Source organism: Chlorocebus sabaeus, chromosome 15, assembly GCF_047675955.1.
Source record: "Chlorocebus sabaeus isolate Y175 chromosome 15, mChlSab1.0.hap1, whole genome shotgun sequence".
Taxonomy (NCBI): Eukaryota; Metazoa; Chordata; class Mammalia; order Primates; family Cercopithecidae; genus Chlorocebus; species Chlorocebus sabaeus.
The window spans coordinates 42,756,625-42,776,455 of record NC_132918.1 but is presented as its reverse complement, the minus strand read 5'-3'; the positions used below and the strand labels follow the sequence as shown (position 1 = coordinate 42,776,455).

Genomic DNA, 19,831 nt, shown 5'->3' with positions numbered 1-19,831 from the left:
TTGTTGTTTCTTTTTTTTAATAAGAAGACATTCATGGATGGGGTGGGAGTGAGAATATGGATTAGTCTGAAGGCATTTCATCCAAATAAAGGAAAACAAAATAAGCAGCTTGCTGTGAACATTTAGCATTTCCTACCATGTATTGGTGGTAAAAAAAAAAAAAAAAGTCAAGATAACAGTTTTAAAAATGTTTTGAAAATACATATGCCCAAAAATATATACACAAGTTTGTGTATATGTATTTGTGTACATATTATGTATATGTATAAAATATCTGCACAGTAGATAACTTTTTGATTGCTAAACCATCAAAGCTTGCCACTTGCTCCTGCCAATGCTACTTTCTTATGCTACTTCTTTATACGTCATTTCATCGGGAAAAAATACCAGCATTCACCAAAAGCAAATATACTTTGGACTGTCTCTAAAACAACAAACATATAACCAAATTGGAATTATTTAGTCAGATACATGAATATATATGAATAATCGTGAAGGCATCACTAAGTTACCTTTCTCATCACTGCTGTGGCCCCTTCAGTAAATGGCACACAATCTTAAATGGAACTCCTAGTTAGTAACTATTAGTTAGATGAATATTCAGAAAAAAGATGCCGGAGATGTAATAAATAGAAGTGTTTAATAGATATTTTAAACTACACAGAAAACAGAATTCTATTTCTGTATATTCAAGACTTTTGACTCCACGTAGGAAGGCCCTGAGTTTCTCACAGAAGTTATAAAAGAAAAAAACTATGTAGTCAGCTCAGTTAAAAAAAATCAATCCAGTTGAATTAAGCAAATTTCTTATTACTTGATGTTTTGTGCATATAGAAAAATCCAAAGTAGGAGCTAAAAGATGAAAACTCATGAACACAAGGGAACAATAGACACTGGGGCCTCCTTGAGGGTGGAGAGTAGGAGGAGGGAAAGGAGCAGAAAAAATAACTATGGGGTACCAGGCTTAGTACCTGGGTGATGAAATAATCTGTGCAGCAACTCCCCTGTATAACAAACCTACACATGTATCCCTGAACCTAACATAAAAGTTTTAAAAAAGAAACACCCAAATTATTTATATAACTTGTAGAATTATGATGTTTAAATTGCTCAGCATAGCTAGATCTTATTTCTATCAATGTCTCTATGACTCATTTTTCAAAAGCCAGTTTTTATCACTCCAGTTATTGATAATAAAATTCATCAGTATCATTAAAATAAATGTAGATATCACCTTTTTTTAACACAATTTTGGACGTCACCAAGGTGACAAGGAAGATATTGTTCTTGGTGGAAGTGATTTTTCCTAACAAGGAAATGAAGTAAACCCTTAACTGCTGACCTTTCAATAATCTCCTTTTCATCCATGCACTTGGTTTCAAATAAATTATTATAGTTTCTTATACAGATGGTATAATTATGACCTATATTATTTAAAATTAGCAAGTTTCTTTTTTTACCTACTCTGCTGTATCCCATCATAGCTACATTTCTTCCCAGTGAAAACAAAAATGGCCTGAGACAGTCACTGACTTTCTATACCTAGAATTTTGGATGTGGTGAAAAGAAGGGGGAAGAGATTGGAAGAGTTGAAGCACGGTGTCCTTTGGCTCCACTTCTCCCTTTGTACTCATATCAAACCCAGATCCAATCACAAATCAGCCTTTAAAAATTCTAAAACCTGTTCACACTGTAAAGCCCATTCCACCATGCCATGTGGAAGCAGAAAGGAGTTAACTCCATTCTACGGTGAAAGCTCTAGCACCATTTTGCTTTTTGTTTTTTGCTTTTTGTGTTCTTTTTTTAATCTGCTCTTTCTTTCTTTCTTTCTTTCTTTCTTTCTTTCTTTCTTTCTTTCTTTCTTCTTTCTTTCTTTCCTTTTCCTTTCTTTATTTCCTTTTAATCCTTTCTTTCTTTGTCTCTTTCTTTCTGTCTGTCTTTCACTAGCATCTCCTAGCATTATAAGTGGTATGTGGCAGGTTGTATTTGAATGAATGAATGAATGAATATACAGATGAATAAATTAAACAATAATAGAGTAAACAAATGAGTGAATAAATAGTTCGAATACTGTCCCATAATACATTTCCTATATTAAGCACATAAACTTAATTACCTTGCAATGGAAAATATTTATAAGAATATTATATATATTTCTATATATAGGTATTGAAGATGTTATTAAATATTTGATAAGATAAAAATAGCATAGCACAGAAAACTTTTAAAAATTCAGTGCAAAAGGCATTGCCTTTGGCAAACTATTAAGGATTTTTTTTTCTAGTGGAGTGACTGACACCTTAAAAATGCTGAACAGCAGCCCTTGTAAAACAATTTTAACAAAATAGATACTTCAGTTTAAAGAGAACTGTGAAAAACCTGACTGGTAAACAAAAGTCTTATCTTTTTAAGTTTTTCAAGGCTGTGACCCTGGGGAAAGCTTAATTAAACTCAATGAAGAAAAAAAATTAAATCATAAAAGTTGAATAAGTCAAAATATAAAATATTCAATTATTATTTCCTGTGGGGTTTATTTTGTAAATATTTTATCCACAGTCTATATTCAGCTTCTTCTCCTTCCCATCTTTTAAGGAGTATCTGGGGAATAAACCCACATTTTCCCACTCAGTTGTTTGACTTCCTTTAAGTCTTCTTATAATTTATTAAATGATGTTTTTAAAAACATAAGTACTTCAAGTTTTCCTTCTTGCTGCTTTGTGTGTTGTTCCTTTCACCCACAAAACTGCTGCAATTAGTGATATAAAAAAGGACCCATTAGGGCATCAGCCCATCCTTTGGGATTTTAACTATAATTGTTTCTTTCATGGAAGTGCCTCCAGTCCTGCCTCAAATACATTGTATTGAATGTCCCAATATGACATAACTCTCTTAAGATAGAGGAGATTTTATTTCATTCAATGTTCAGAAACCCCCAGAAGCGGTTCTCATTCATGTTACAATTTTTAAAATAATAATGTAGGCATCAAAGTTTATCTCATTACTTTTCTACTATGTACCTGTTCATGAAATATGAGCCCAGGGTGAATACTGAATAAAGTTTAAAATGCTTTAAATATGAATAATCCTATAAGAATTGAGTTTATGTTGAAATAAATGGCCTAAAGTTCAGATATGTAATAAAACTATATCACTATTTTTAAGTCAGCATTATTGGTAGCCATTCACCATATTATCATGATTTTTCAGACCACATGGTTTTTCTAGTAAATCCAAGTTATCAGAAAGTGTTAGTCTCTGATACATCCTTTTATTTTAAACATAAGCATATTTCTTTTACTATAGAGGCTAACTTAAAATTATGGGAATTTTTTAATTAACTAAGCCATGCTTTACAGGTTGACAATAACATGTTATCTAAGTTACAACTTGCTTTCAAATTTATGTTTTGGATAACTTATGATTATCACATATTTAATTCATTTAAGTAAGAGGAAAAATAATTATAGTTACATACTTTATTCTACCGTATACCTTTATGTAAACTGATCATATTCATACCTGCCATTCATATTTTGAATAGTCTTTCTAGATGTGGGAAAATTCTCACATTGAGTGCCTTCTCCCCAGTATAGAAAGCAGAGCCGAAATTCTCTGATTCTCCAGCAATTACTGCCCAGAAATATGACCCCAGCTACACCAGTCAGAATAACCCAAAGACTATTTTTGATGTTATCAACATGATGCCAGACACAACACAGACTTTCTATTTTATTGGTGTAGTTGGAACAAAAGTGTCCTGCAAAGTAGCGTTCCTAGAAAAGAAGTGACATCCATGCTGTGGTAGTCATAGTTTCAGAAGAATCACATACCTGGCCTTTGCTTCTCTGTGGTGGCTATGGCACCAGGGAGGTTCCTTCATCAGGCCATGACAGCCTGGCTATGAGCATTGCTCCTGGCAATTAGTTTTAAATCTTCATCTTTCTAGCCATTCTGAAGCAACCTAATATTTTTTAATAAACTATTGGTTTTTGTTTAAATCTGCCAGTGTAGATTCTGGTGCTTGCAACTAAGAGGTCTAACTGATATACAAGGTTCTCATTATGTTCATAAGACCATCAAGGTTGGGACATGTTTTAATGCTCTGTGATTATAAGATTGGAAGAAAAATGAAGTAATATTCAATAAGTAAATCCAATATTCTGAAAGTGTTTGAAACTTAAGTTATGATCTAATTTAATAAGCTATAGAATGGTCTGGTAAATCAGTAAAAGCCGTAGAAAATACTTAAGAAATAATTCAAAATTAATGACATAATTCGAGATAGACACATGATTTAAAAAACTGTATTAAACTTCAAATTGCATTTACTCAGGAGTGCATTGGAAAATTTGTTTATCCTCACCATCTAAACTACAATTACTAGAATCCCTTGCCCAGCAATAATGAGTAAATGTAAAGTGGGAAAAAAAAGAAGAAATAATTTTAAAATATCAACAAGTTGGACGTCTTGAAAAGGCAAATAACACATAAAAATGACCTCAGGGGGTATGCTATAGGAAAAAAAAAAAAAAAAAAAATTAGGCCAGGCGCGGTGGCTCAAGCCTGTAATCCCAGCACTTTGGGAGGCCGAGATGGGCGGATCACGAGGTCAGGAGATAGAGACCATCCTGGCTCACACGGTGAAACCCCGTCTCTACTAAAAAATAGGCTAATAAAAACATACCTGAGACTGGGTAATTTATAAAAGAAAGACATTTAATTGGATCACAGTTCAGCATGGGTGGGGAGGCCCCAGAAGACTTACAATCATGGTGGAAGGGAAAACAAACACATCTTTCTTCACATGGCAGCAGGAAAGAGAAGAATTAGTGCCCAGAGAAGGAGGAAGCCCCTTTTAAAAGTATCAGATCTTGTGAGAACTCACTCACTATCACCAGAAAAGGATAGGAGAAACCATCCCATGATTCAATTATCTCCATGATTCAATTATCGCCCCGTCTCTACTAGGAAAAAAAAAAAAAAAAAAAAAAAAAAACCTAGCCGGGCAAGGTGGCGGGCGCCTGTTGTCCCAGCTACTCAGGAGGCTGAGGCAAGAGAATGGTGGGAACCCGGGAGGCGGAGCTTGCAGTGAGCTGAGATCCGGCCACTGCACTCCAGCCTGAGCGACAGAGCGAGAGACTCCCTCTCAAAAAAAAAAAAAATCTATATTTAGTACTCATTTAAAGGAATAAAAGTGAGAAACAAGAATGACAAGGAAAAGTGTTCTGAAGAGTGACTCTGAATTATAAAATAGTATTTCATATGACAGGGTAGTAAAAGTAGAATACTAATTTGGTGCAACCAGTTCATCCATTTTTAATTTACACTCTGCACTGTGCCATTCATTCACTAATGCTTGAAATATATAGACGCCTGAGATAGGTCTTGTTCATCAGGGCAACTCTTGACACTAAAACAGTAATGTAATTATCCCCAAAGCAATAGACTATTACCAAATTGATTTATGTGCCATCTCTAGGATGCTTTTAAATTCATAGCCTATCACATGAGTATCATACAAAATTCAACCGAGAACTCAAAATTTAGCTGAGAAAGGACATCTCAATTACAAACATCATTGCAAGTTAACATTTGAAAAATAGGAAAATGTTTAACAGAGAAAACCACAGTTAATTGAATATTTACCCTACCCCAAATATAATGTTACTAAATTGCTGCAAGGGATATCACAAGAAAATAAGTAAATAAATAAATAAATAAATAAATAGCTGTGCTCTGACTTTGGGCACTCACATGAGCTAATATACAACTCAAATTAAATAAACTAAGATGGGACTATTTTTCTAAAATTTGTTAGTTGATTTTGCCATTATTAAATTAAAGATTTTGTTCTTCAAATACTCCAAGATGGAAAATTCACAGATGTAGTTTGAATACAAGGCTCTTAAAAATGACAATCTGGAAAAAAAAAAAAAAAAAACTGTATTTATCTGTTCAATAAACTAGTAAGGATATCCTATATAATATGAGATATTACTCTCTATATGGTCCATTATATTTAGTGCTAATATACATTTGTGGGGAGTGATATGGTTTGGCTCTGTCTTCACCCAAATCTCATCTTGAATCGTAGTTTCCTTAATCTGCACGTGTCGAGGAAGGGACCAGGTGGAGATAATTGAATCATGGGATGGTTTCTCCTATCCTTTTCTGGTGATAGTGAGTGAGTTCTCACAAGATCTGATACTTTTAAAAGGGGCTTCCTCCTTCTCTGGGCACTAATTCTTCTCTTTCCTGCTGCCATGTGAAGAAAGACGTGTTTGTTTTCCCTTCCACCATGATTGTAAGTCTTCTGGGGCCTCCCCACCCATGCTGAACTGTGATCCAATTAAATGTCTTTCTTTTATAAATTACCCAGTCTCAGGTATGTCTTTATTAGCCTGAGACTGGACTAATGCAGGGAGACACTATGTTGAGATATTAACTGATATGCTTTCCCCATTCTATACTCACAGACTCTTTTTTGTTTATTCTAAAAGAATCTTTTACCCTCCACTATCATCCATAGCAGTTATACTTGAAGGATACAGCATAGTTAAGCCATATTATTGAAAGAAGTATGGATAAATGGTTAAAAATGCACTCTTGAGCCAGACACTTTGAGTTCAAACGCCAGCTTTGTACATTGATGATCAAATAATTTGAGCAAGTTATTTAATCTTTCCATGCCTCAGTTTCCTCAAAGATAAAATAAGATTGTTGTATGGCTTATGTGAGTTTATATGCATACATTGCTTAGAATAGTGCCTGCTACACAGTAAGCATTAAATGTCCTTCATTGTTATCAGTTGTTACTATGCTCAAAATTCATTGATGCAACTATCTAAACAGATTGAACTACTTATAGTTTTAACCATTCCCAATGACTAGATCAAAAGATGCCAGGCACAGAAGAACAAGTGTAGAGTTGGTAATCATGCAAGGAGCATGGGAATATGAAAGTGCCAGAGCAAGCACCTCCCACCGTGTGTCCCTGAGAGAAAGATACAAGCCAGGGCAGTCTGAAATCCAAAGTCAGCTCATTTCTGGGAATGACCCAATTTGGCCAAATGCTTACCTGTTCTTTGAGATTCCATCTAGGTCCCTGGTCTACACCCCAACCCCAATATTGACAAACACACGCACCAAACTAGGACTTTTGTATAATCCTCCTAAGAGAATGATGAAAACTTGGAGTGAGAAGGTAGTGCCACACAAGGAAAGCCTTGCCTGCACCAGGATAATTCTGAAGGAACATATTTATTGCCAAATATTTATTGAATCTCTATTAGATTTCTATTAGATATTTTCACAAACATTATATTTTTGTACTACATATAGTTTCTGCTAAGTTTCTACTAGATTTTCCCACATGCATTATTTTACTAGCATCCTCTGAAACTCAGGAGTACCATAATACTTCAATTCTTCTTTTCTTAATGTAATGGCGAAGTCTACCAAAGATATATATATTTAAAATGAGTATAAAATGCTAGACTTTCTGTAATAAAATAGGGCATTCAAGCATATAAAAGGAGCCCTGCAATTAGAATCAGAAGACCTACATTTGAATGGGCCCTGCTACCTACTGGCTAGATGATCTTGTCAAGTCACGTAGCCATTTGAGACTTCAATCTCCTCATCTGTAAAATGAGAAACACTGCATTTGTGACCTTACAGAATTATTTTAAGAACCCAATGACATAACAAATATGAAAGCATTTAAAAAACTGTACAGTGCCCTGTAATTATCAGGCATAAATCTGCAATAATATGTCAGCTGCTTCCTTCTAAATGTCCCACACCAACCTCAATATAAACTCATTCTCCCCTGAGAAATGCACACTTCTATGCAGGAAGATAGTTTTAACTTTGGCAGTAATAATAGGTAATTGTTTTTCTTGGAATTCATGATTACTTTCTATAGAAAAACTTGTTTATAATGTTTAATGATTAAAATGACTCATTCCAAAATTTCTTAATGAAATAATTGGTAAAGGTAATGAAAAATAGTTGATGTGACTTACTTTGCTGTGTTTTTTTAGTTCAAGACAGAAAAAGATAATGTTAAAAATAAGAAGGTAGTTTTCTAGGATCCTAAAGAAAAGAGGCCAAACACATACCTAACCCTTGTTTTGTGTGGAAAACCACAGTTATATTGCCCTGAGTCCCCAATAAGGGGGCAATAAGTACCCAAATTAAAATCATAGAAATGGATGCCAATATATATTTGTTGTGTTGAAAAGCTGAAAGGTAGGAAAATAATAGCTGTGTTCCTGTCCTATGTCCTGATAATGACAGCAGTAGTGATCCTGGGTACTCAAAAAGGTAAAATCAATTCAAAAGAGCAATCCTAGAGGAGTTTTGCATGTTTAACTTAATTTCATTATGTGATTGATATTTATTAGAGTCAAATCCTGATTAGTCAAGAATTGATTATCTAGTTTGTAAATTATCTGGGGATTTTTTAGGATCTCTCTTACTCCCTCCATCTCCTAAGTTTTGGTCATTTCACTGTCAATTATCCTCCCTGCTGAATGGTGAATAGATAAAGTAAAAAAGAAACACAAAACGTGCTATATCATGACTTAGCAATCCCGACAAAGGTTCGTGAGAGATAATTTGGAAGAATTCAGCATGGGTTATTTGTAGATTTCTATATTTAATTATATTTGTGTTCTTCCTTATCTCATTTAATTAATAATATTTGATTTCCCTTACTGACAAATAGTAACTCTAAAAGGCCAACTCAAATATATTTCAAATTCTATGAAGACATTTATCTAAAAGCAAATTAATGATACTTTAAAACATCTTATTTTGCATGGTATTTTTTATTTTGTAATAACAATACATTTTAAAATTATGGACCACATCGAAGGATTTAAAATGCATATAAGTGGTGTATAATTCTTCACATTCTATAATTCACTCTTTTACTTGATTTTTGAAAACATTTATCCATGTTAACACACACACTTTATTTATTTTGAAATCCAAGTATTAGTCTGTTAGATGAATGTACAATATTTATCTGTTTTCTATTTGATGTACATTTTACCTGCTACATTTTCTATGATTTTAAATTATACTACAACTCTCCTTACTAATTTATATGAATTTTTTTTCATGGGGAACATCCAGGGGTAAAATTTCTGTGTCCTGAGATACATCAGCTTTACTATATACCAAACTAATCTCCAGAGAATCTGAACTATTTAACACTCCTGGCAGGAGTATCTGAGAGTTTCCGTTTCTCTAACACTCATTATTGTCAGATCATTTTTCAGTTTTGCCAACGACAGGTATAAAAGTTCTTTTTTGGTTTTAATTTGCTTCCCTTGATTACTAATATAGTTGATCATGTTTTTGCTCATTTATTGGCCATTTTTAGTTTTTTCTCCTGTGAATTACCTATTCGTAGCCTTTCGACATTTTCATTGGCAGTTGATACTTCTGTTTGTCACTCACACGGGCTGCAAATGTCTTCTCTCTGTATATGACTAGTTTTTCACTTTGTCTATAGTTTATTTTGTGCAAAAAGTTTAACTTATTGTGTTGCAAATATATCACAATTTTCTTTTTTGTTTTTATTATTTTATTTTATTTTACTTTATTTTTGAGATGGAGTCTTGCTCTGTCCCCCAGGCTGAAGTGTAGTGGCGTGATCTGGGCTCACTGCAAGCTCCACCGCATGGGTTCACGCCATTCTTCTGCCTCAGCCTCCCAAGTGGCTGGGACTACAGGCACCTGTCACCACATCCGGCTATTTTTTGTATTTTTAGTAGAGATAGGGTTTCACTGTGTCAGTCAGGGTGGTCTCCATCTCCTGACTTTGTGATCCACCCGCCTCGGCCTCCCAAAGTGCTGGGTTTTCTTTTATAATTTGTGTTCTTTTTGTGTCTGAAGTAATTAAATCCTTTCTTCCCTGAAGGTCATAAAAATGTTACTCTTTGTTTTACTCAAAAAGTTTTAAAGGACTTAATTTAACTTTTTCCATATGGATAAACAATTATCCCAACACCATTTATCTAACAGGTCATCTTTTTTCCTCGTTTATTTGTAATACTATGTCTGTCATACATTATTGTCATATATGAATGAATCACTTTCTAGGCTTGTTATATTCTGTTGGTCTATTTATTCATCCTGTACTAATATCTGTATTATTCATTTATTAAAATTTTTGTTATATGTGAGGTCGAGTTTATTATCACAGTTGTTCAAATCGTCATAGTGGTTTTTGGCCATGTGATTTTGCATTTGTAGTTTTCGAGTTCCATGAAAACCCCCCCAAAATTTCTTTATTTAAATTATATTAGATTTTGAGATTAATCTGTGGTACATCATCAAAGTTTTCCCGAGAAACAATCATATGAACATAACTTTCCATTTATTCAGGCTTTTAAAAATCATCTCCAATAATTTTTCACCTACAGTCTAAGATTCTGTATAACTTTTTATGTTTTATAGAACATATTTTTATTGATTGATTTTTGTTAATTGTTGGTGTATTCATTATTAGGAATGATACTGATTTTTGTATGCTGGTGAGTTTTAATAATCTGTCCACAGAATCCCCTAAATTTCCAACGTAGGTAATCACATAATTAACGAATAAGGAGAGTTTTCTCTCTTCCTTTGTGATTATTATTATTTCCCAGATTTATTTCTTTTTCTTTCTTACCATAATCATTTTTGAACATTGTGTTGACCATTACCTATTAGAAACCGTGAGATTAGGCATCTTTTTCTTATTGTAGACTATGTTAGTCCGTTCTCACACTGCTATTAAAAAACTGCCTGAGACTGGGTGATTTATAAAAGAAAAAGATTTAACTGACTCACAGTTCTGCATGGCTGAGGAGATCTCAGGAAACTTACAATTGTGACAGAAGACGAAGGAGAGTTAAGGCACCTTCATCACAAGGCGGCAGAAAGAAGTGCCAAGTGAAAGGGGAAGAGCCTCTTCTAAAAACAATCAGATCTTGTGAGAACTCACTCACTATCATGAGAACAGCATAGAAACTGCCCCCATGATTCAATTACCTCTACCTGGTCTCTCCCTTGACATATGGAGAATATGGGGATTACAATTCAAGATGAGATTTGGGTGGGGACATAAAGCCTAACCACATCACTGACTTAATGGAAATGCCCATCGTTTTCTTTTAGCTTTTTGACAGGTACTTCAATAAAACTAGGAAAATGATTTTTCATTGATAGTTTTCTTGCAAATTTTTTTTAGAAAAATATCATGAGTGAATTTGATAATTTGCTAAAGGAGTTTTCCACATTTATCTTCACATGGTGTATTTTCTTTGACTTATTAATATGATATTTTGGAGTAATAGATTTTCTGAAGTTAAACTATTTTGTGTTCCAATATTATAATTAGTTATGGTGTGTTGATTAATTGATAGATAAATTTGATTTGATAGTAGTTTAGTAAGATAGTATCTTCAGATTTTTTGTATGCATTTGTATCAATATGTCTATTTTTAAAATATTCTCCTAATTACTATAGTATATCTAAACATTAGTCTGGTAGTGTCTGTGCTTTTACTGTTCTCCAAAATGGTAGGTTAAAATAAGCATGTTTGGCTCCCTTGAAAGCTTGGTAAAACTTATCTTCTCAGTTTAGTTTCTTTTGGGGTTGTTTTGTTCACCTTCTAGTCATAAGGTTGTGACTATGCCTATTCTGTATCTCAGCGGGAGCTATAAGCCACTCTAGAACTTCAAGTAGCAAACCTCACTTTGGTCCCCTTTCTTGAGGGTATATTTTAGATCCTGGAAACTTCTGCCTACTGAGAACTGAAAGTTAGGAAGTTAGGAAGGCCATATCATCATCTGCTCACAACTTTTCATTTCTTTTCTGTTACCGGCCAAAAAAACGTTTTGCCTTTGCATTTGAGAAAGGCCATGTCCTTCTGATTTCCTTATTTTATATTTTACCCATCTTTGGTAAGTGTTTGGAACAAAGGGTGTTATCAAAGTATGAAATTTTGTCATAGTTTTAATTAAGCCCCTGTAAAACTTAGTTTTCTTTTTCAAATATTTGATAGCTAGACGTATTCATTTCCTAGAACTGCTACAATAAAGTACAAACTGAACAGTTTAAAATGACAAAAACGTATTATCTCACAATTATGAAGTCTCGAAGTCCAAAATCAGATTGTCCGAATGATCATGCTCCCTCTGAAGCTTTCAGAAAAGAATGCTTCTTTGCCCTTTTCTAGCTTTTGGTAATTTGCGGGTAATCTTTAGTGTTCCTTGGCATTCATTGGTTTGCATCTGCAGCACTTCAATCTCTGCCTGTTGTCACGTGATGTTCTCTCTGTGTCTCTCTCCTCTTATGAGGATGTCAATCATATTGGATTATGGGTCCACCTACTGACTTCATTTTAAATTATTATTATTATTATTATTATTAAAGTTCTGGGGTATATGTGCAGAATGTGCAGGTTTGTCACATAGGTATACACGTGCCATGGTGGTTTGCTGCACCCATCAACCCGTCATCTACATTAGGCATTAGGTACTTCTCCTAATGCCATCCCTCCCCTAGCCGCCCACCCTCCAACAGGCCCTGGTGTTTGATGTTTCCCTCCCTGTGTCCATGTGTTCTCATTGTTCAACTCCCACTTATGAGTGAGAACATGTGGTGTTTGATTTTCTGTTCTTATGTTAGTTTGCTGAGAATGATGGTTTCCAGCTTCATCCATGTCCCTGCAAAGGGAATGAACTCATCCTTTTTATGACTGCATAGCATTCCATGGTGTATATGTGCCACATTTTCTTTATCCAGTCTATCATTAATGGGCATTTGAGTTGGTTCCAAGTCTTTGCTATTGTGAATACTGCCACAATAAACATACATGTGCCTGTTTCTTTATAGTAGAATGATTTATAATCCTCTGGGTATATACCAGTAATGGGATTTCTGGGTCAAATTGTATTTCTAGTTCTAGATCCTTGAGGAATCACCACAGTGTCTTCCACAATGGTTGAACTAATTTACACTCCCACCCTGCAAAGGCATTATTTCCACATAAGTTCACAAATACTAAAGGTTAGGACTTTAACATATCTTTTTGTGAGACATACAGTAATTCAACCCACAACTTTAGGCATATGCTGCCATCAATTATATATTGAATTCAATATTGAATGTTATATATAATCATGTTTTTTTCAACTTATGTGTGTCTTTATATATCAAAACATACCCACAAACACACACAGAGAGATATGGTTATATGCATATTTGTAATTTTATCTTCCCACCATATCAAACTTTGACAACCATTTGTTGAACTCTGACTTACTTCCCTTAATTCTATTATATATAACATTGCTCCCTTTGTTTGAATTGAAGCTACTGTAATTCTGACTGATTAACCTAGTGAAAGGCAGTTAGCAGAAAGGCCCCAATTTTCTTATTCTAATAGTAACAAAAAAGTGCCTTAACAATAACAATCTGTCAGTACAACTTCTAAATTATAATAAACAAAAATAGTATGGAACTCTTTTAGATTAGTAAAATCTACCTCCTCATAATTTGTGGCAATTTCTAGTTTAAAAAAAAATCAGGTGTTTGGTATTAATTAAAGAGGGAACAAAGCATAAAATCTAACCTGCAGTAACATGTCAAAATTTTGCAGTAAACTAACAATTCAGGGAGCCACTGTAGTACACCCAAAAGAAATGTGAAACAACTGGGAAGCAGGACTACTGCAAAGCATGGCTAAATGACCTAAAATACATTTTGGAGTAGAGCATATGTGTGTATAGTATAAGATAACAAATTAGTTATTTATAAATTAAAGATTCTGCATCATCCACAAACATTTATGGAGCACAGATCATTTACAAGTTCCACATACTAAGTTCTTATGTAAAACATTATACTAATTTTTAAAGTATATAACCTGCGTTAAGAACTTGTATATGTAGAAAGGGGGAGATATAAAGTAATATGTGCACATTACTTCAGTGATCAGCAAATTTGTACATTATTTCTATGTTTTCATGTGTGTCTCAAATATTGCTTTATTGATGTGAACAATAACTTAGTTTCACTAGTGATGTATAAAACATCAAAATCAAGAAGTACCAAACTATGCTAGGGTTTCTTATTTGCTTCTAATGCTATTTTGTGGGTGTTCAATATATCTTTGTGTGGTAAGAGTACAAGTCCTCTCAGAGGACAATACACTCAGTCATTATCCTATGAAAATCTGAGTCAACATAGGAGCAGTGTCCTATTTCAAATTATGATTGGTAGATATTAGTCAATTTGCATTCACTTTTACCGTAACAAAAGTGCTATTTCTCTGCCTCACCCACTGGACCATGCCAGCTGGTTGGGAACCAAATCTCTAAAAGTACCAATTAAAATAAAAATAGTTCAATCTGGAATAAGTAATAAAGTACAGCTTTGGAACACTGTGAAAATATATAAGTGATCATTAGCAACACCTGCAGCCTACTTCCCTTTGCTTATAATGACTCATTGACAATAGTCTAGTGATAACACAAAAGGCTGAAAAGTGGAAACAGAAAAACTTCAACTTTCTTAGTGATAATTAAACTCAATTTATTCTAATTTCTTTTTATGCTAACTCATTTAATTTATATTTATGTCAAACAGCATCAACATATCTATCCTCAAATTTTTCCATTATTCAACTAAAATACTCTATGTGTGATAAAAGAGGTATTTTTAAAAATCAATAAGTTACTTATTAAATCAATGTCCTCATCTGTAAAATGAGGAAATATGTCTAGCCGAGGACTGCACAGAGAGTGCCACACTTTAATCCCACACCCAAGGTGGACATTGATGATGAAAGTTTTTCTGGTATGGATAATTCACAGCTTTTTCTATAAGGCTCTGATGTAGATTTTCTTGTTTCTTAAACCTATGGTCTGAAAGAATAGTTATCTTCTGGTCTTTTCGGATATTGAATATACTATGCTATAACGGGGATAAGATCATTGCAATGAGGATTATCATTTAGAAAAAGAAACAATGGAAGAAACAGAGCAGTAAGTGGTATGTGGCAATGCAGAAATTCTCCAGAACCAGGCATTGTGAAGATTCACTTTCTTAGGGATGAGAATTTACAAGATTAGATCTGAGTCTGCTCTCAGGGTCCTTGACCAATATCCATTATGGCCCTTGTCTTGCCTCCTGTGATAGTCTCCATTTTCTGTTATCTTCGTTGGATGTATTCGTAATGGATGTTGGAAAATATACCTTATTTACAGTCCATTTTATGATAACACAAGAGTGGCAAATATAGTTGTAAGTCCCAAAAAGTTAAAATAATTTGAGTAGAGGCTTATAATTTCTTCAACAATACAATTATTTCAAAAACTTAGTTCTATTTACTTTCAGTCAGACTTGTAGCTGGTACAAACACTCATTTTTATCGTAATCATGTCTTTGAATGTGATTATTATTTCACAATCTTGATGAATATTTTCACTGTGTATAAAATTCTAGAATGGTAGTTCTTTCCTTTCAGCAAATTAAAACCATAGTCTGCTGATACCTGCCTTCCATTGTGAACATTGAGCAGTCAGCTGTCAATGTAACAATTCAAAGTAATCTATAAACCACAGTTCTTGCTTTCACAATGTTTTCTTAAGATTTTTCTCACCTCTTTTATTCCATTTTTTAAGAGATTTTGCAGTTTTACTAAATTGTAAAGTCAAGCATTCACACTGATTTTCTTATTTAAACTGTACTTTACAGTAATCAAATAGTCAATAGGAAAAGTGTCTCCTTATAAAAAGATTCCAATTAATGCATAGGAAATAATAATAGAATATATCCATTTTGTAACTTCTAATCTGTGAATAGATTTAAACACTGACTAGTTCCTGTTAATATTGTTATTTAACAGTTGATCCCAGTCCTTGGTAGATTTAAACAATCTTTTATTTTGCTCACAATTTTGTGTTGGAAATTCAGGAAGAACTTGACTGGGTATTTCTCTCTTGGGGTCTCTCAGGCAATTGCAAGTAAAGGTCAGCCAAGGCTACAGTGATCTGAAGACTTAACTGGACTGAATATCCAGGATGGTTGGTTCTCATGGCTGAAAGTTGATGCTGGCTCTCAACTGAGAGCTCTAATGGGATTGACTGGAATATCTACAAGTGGATTATCCAGCATAGCAGTCTCAGAGTAATTAGACTTGTCATATCGCAGTTGGCTTCCCTTAGACCAGGGTTCTCAACCCTGGAACTATTGACGTCTTGTAGGGAGTGTGTCCTGTGCCTTGCAGGATGTTTAACAGTATCCCTGCCTCTACCCACTAGATGGCAGTAGCACCACCCTTCCCATTGTGTCCAGACTTGACTAAATGTCCCCGAAATGGGAGGGAGGATTAAATCGCCCCAGAAAGGAAATAATTGCCCTAGTGAGCATCCAAAAAGAGCCAGGGGACCTGCATAATTTTTCTCTGATCTAGCTTCAAAAGTCTTACAGCATTATTTCCACTGTATTCTACTGGTTACAAGAAAATTACTAGAGTAAATTGAGATTTGAGGAGAATCTCTTAGTAGTGGAGTGTCAAAAAAGGTTGAACATGTTTTAAAATACCTGCAAATGGCCAATGACATCAAAAAATGAAGAAAATACATGTGAATGTGATAAAACCTCTAGTTCTAACCAGAAATTTATAGAGAATACAGAGATTATACTAAATAATACACAGGGGTTAATGAGCAAAATCCAATTGATCCAGGTGTTGGGAAAATCTAAAAGTTCAAAGACCAAGTTTATCCAACAAATAAAATTCAAGTCGAAAAAGATTCAGGAAAAGCCTCAATATTTTAAAGATTAAAGCAGACTGAAGATACATGTCAACCATTACAATGCATATATTTTACCTGAATTATGATTTAAACATTGCAAGGAAAAATTATGAGACAACTAGAGAATTTGAGAACCGAGTGAATATTTGATAATATTAAGAAATATTGTTAAATTTTTTCTATGATAATATTATTGAGATTTTTTTTTTAAGAAAAAGATTTATTTTACTTTGGAAACATATTCTGAAATAATTGAGGCTGAAATATTATGATGTCTGGAATTTGTTTCAAAATAATACAGGGCTTGAGGAACGGGATCAGGCATTTCTAATTTTTAAAATTCATATTTGGAAGATTGTCACAACTTTGTTCACTTTTAATCACCTTTACCAAATGGATATATATATATATGTATGTATATAGAAATATATGTAAAATTTTATTCAAGTTATAAATAACTTTTTTGACAAAAGAGTACTCTTTTAGGGAAAAATGGCAATAACTTAAAACATAGAGAAAACCAACATTAAATTTTTCTATGCTTCCTTTTGGTCATGTTTCTATTCATAGACATAATGGAAACATAGTTCAGATCACATTGTATTTACCAGTTTCTCAGTCAAAATTATATCGTGTTCATTTTTCTATATTATTTAAATTTCTCCAATATTTCTCTGACAATAAAATTTTAATTGTGGATACATAAGTCCTGCACAAACAGGTTAAATCCAAAGTCTTTTTCTGAATATTTAAAACGTATATTGTAAATGAAAACTTATTTTCCCACTGTGTCTACTCATAGGTTATGAATAGAATAGATTTAAAAATACTTTTTAAATCTCAAGTCATTTATTTTAGAAGTTTTTAATTGTTTTTCTTGGATTTTCTATGTATAATTTGTATTTTTTTCCCATTTTCCCAATGGTGTCTCTTACTTCTACTTCTTTTCTTTTTATGCTGGCAACATTTTCAACACATCATTAAATAATAATGATCCTGACAATTGTATTTTAAAAAAATATGTTCTCCAAAATTTAAAAAATCAATATCAGATAATATGAGTGCTTCCAAATCCAGGATGTCATTTCAGTTTTGTTCAGTCCTCAGAAGATACAGATTCACAGAATTCTCTGGTGCAAAATAGCACCAAGAATTCTGGCATAACAATGAGTCATCTCTGTTCATAGGATCAGATTTCATTCAGTCACAATATTCGGGTCAATTCTAGGAGAACTGGAGATTGATCCAAAAGGCTTTAGGTTCAGAAAGTTTTGGGGGGTTTAATCTAATGACTACTATTACTGATGTAAAGATGGAGAGCTGAGATGAATTCAGAGACTGAGCTCAAAGCTTTTCAGGATATTGAAAACTATCAAAACCCACAACACAACTCCAAGATTTGTAAATGATGGACATTTGAAAACAGTTTCTTATCCTGAGGTCAGATGGCAAAGAGAAAAATAATTACGGGCTGGGCGTGGTGGCTCACTCCTGTAATCCCGGCACTTTAGGAGGCCTCACTTGAGGTCAGGAGTTCAAGATCAGCCTGGCCAACATGTTGAAACCCCATCTCTACTAAAAATTAAAAAATTAGCTGGGCATGGTGGCACACCCCTGTAGTCCCAGCTTACTTGGGAGGCTGAGACAGGAGGATCACTTTAGGAGTGATCCTAAACCCAGGAGGCAGAGGTCGCAGTGAGCCAAGATCGTGCTACTGTGCTCCAGCCTGGACAACAGAGCAAGACTCCATCTCAAAAAAAAAAAAAATTGTAAAAAAATTATAAACTGAAGAAGCACAACTATGGCTCACAAATTAGTGATTCTGAACGTTGAGGTAAATAGCCAGCAACGGGCACATATTATAGAGACAGATGACACTTTTGCACAACATTAAAGGAAAAAGGACAGTTGTCACATATTTTTTCATTAGTTAAAGAAATGCTTTCGTATTAGTAAAGAACAAAACAACAAAAAAGTTCTGATTAGCCATTTTTGACTGCCAAATATCTGATAAATTGAATACTAAACAAAGTACCATTTTTAAATTTATTTTATACAGAACAGAAGCTAAAAGCAGAAATTATAAAAGCTGTTACAGCTACTCAGCTCTATTACATGTTGGAAAAACTGAACAAGAGAAACAATAACATACACTATCTCTTCTGGAAAAGCTGGAATGGGTTTTGGTCTGTATCAACAAGTGAGTTCTCAGTCTTCCCACCTTTTTTCTTTTTTTCTTTTTTATCATGTCCTATGACATAATGCCCGAAGGAAAAAATAAATTTAGCCTGATTATGAAAGCTTGTATAATTAGTAAACTCTCAGTAACTGAACGTATATGAATAGGGTATGGATGATGATGACTGGCAACTTTGTTTAGAGGGGATTCAAACATCAGAAGGCTGATTGGGTTTTATGACCTGTAGTGTGATATCCAATGCTGAGTTTATTTTATTCTTTAAAATCATAAAGTAAATTTTCCTTATGTCTTACCATGTTCCAGTTATCAATAAAGAGTAACAAATGACACCAAAACGTATTGATGTAAAACAATAATTTTATTATACTTGCGAATTCTGTGGGCAAGGTAATTTAAACATGGCATAGAGAACATGGCTTTTATCTTCTGTTCCACAATTTCAGGTCTTGATAACATAAAAACAAGATTAATAATATTCTCTGATCACAATGCAAGGAAATAGAAACTAAAACAAAATACTCAAATCCTCACCCAAAAACTCTACAATTTAAAAACTCTCTGTGAGACAGCACCTAGAGAAAAAGAGAAAAGAGCCATGAAGTTACAGAATTTTTAGAACATACTTTTTATGAAAATACTACATATCAAAATATATAATATAAAGGAATGATTTAAAGAAAATATACAGCCTTACATAATTATTTTTATTAAAATGATGATATTTTCTAACACAAAAGTTTGAAAATGAACTTTAAGCAAAAGAAAGGACAAAGCAAAATTATACGATAAAAGCAGAAATTAATC

The 19,831-nt window shown here is 33.6% G+C and overlaps 1 long non-coding RNA gene across 1 annotated transcript in view; it reads left to right on the top strand.

Moving 5' to 3' along the window:
- Nucleotides 1-19,831, top strand: part of LOC119625773 (uncharacterized) — an 81,965-nt gene that overhangs the window by 9,162 nt on the left and 52,972 nt on the right. Inside the window, exon 3 of the long non-coding RNA XR_005241884.2 lies at nucleotides 18,887-19,027. This is a non-coding gene — a long non-coding RNA (uncharacterized lncRNA). The remainder of the gene's footprint in view (nucleotides 1-18,886; nucleotides 19,028-19,831) is intronic.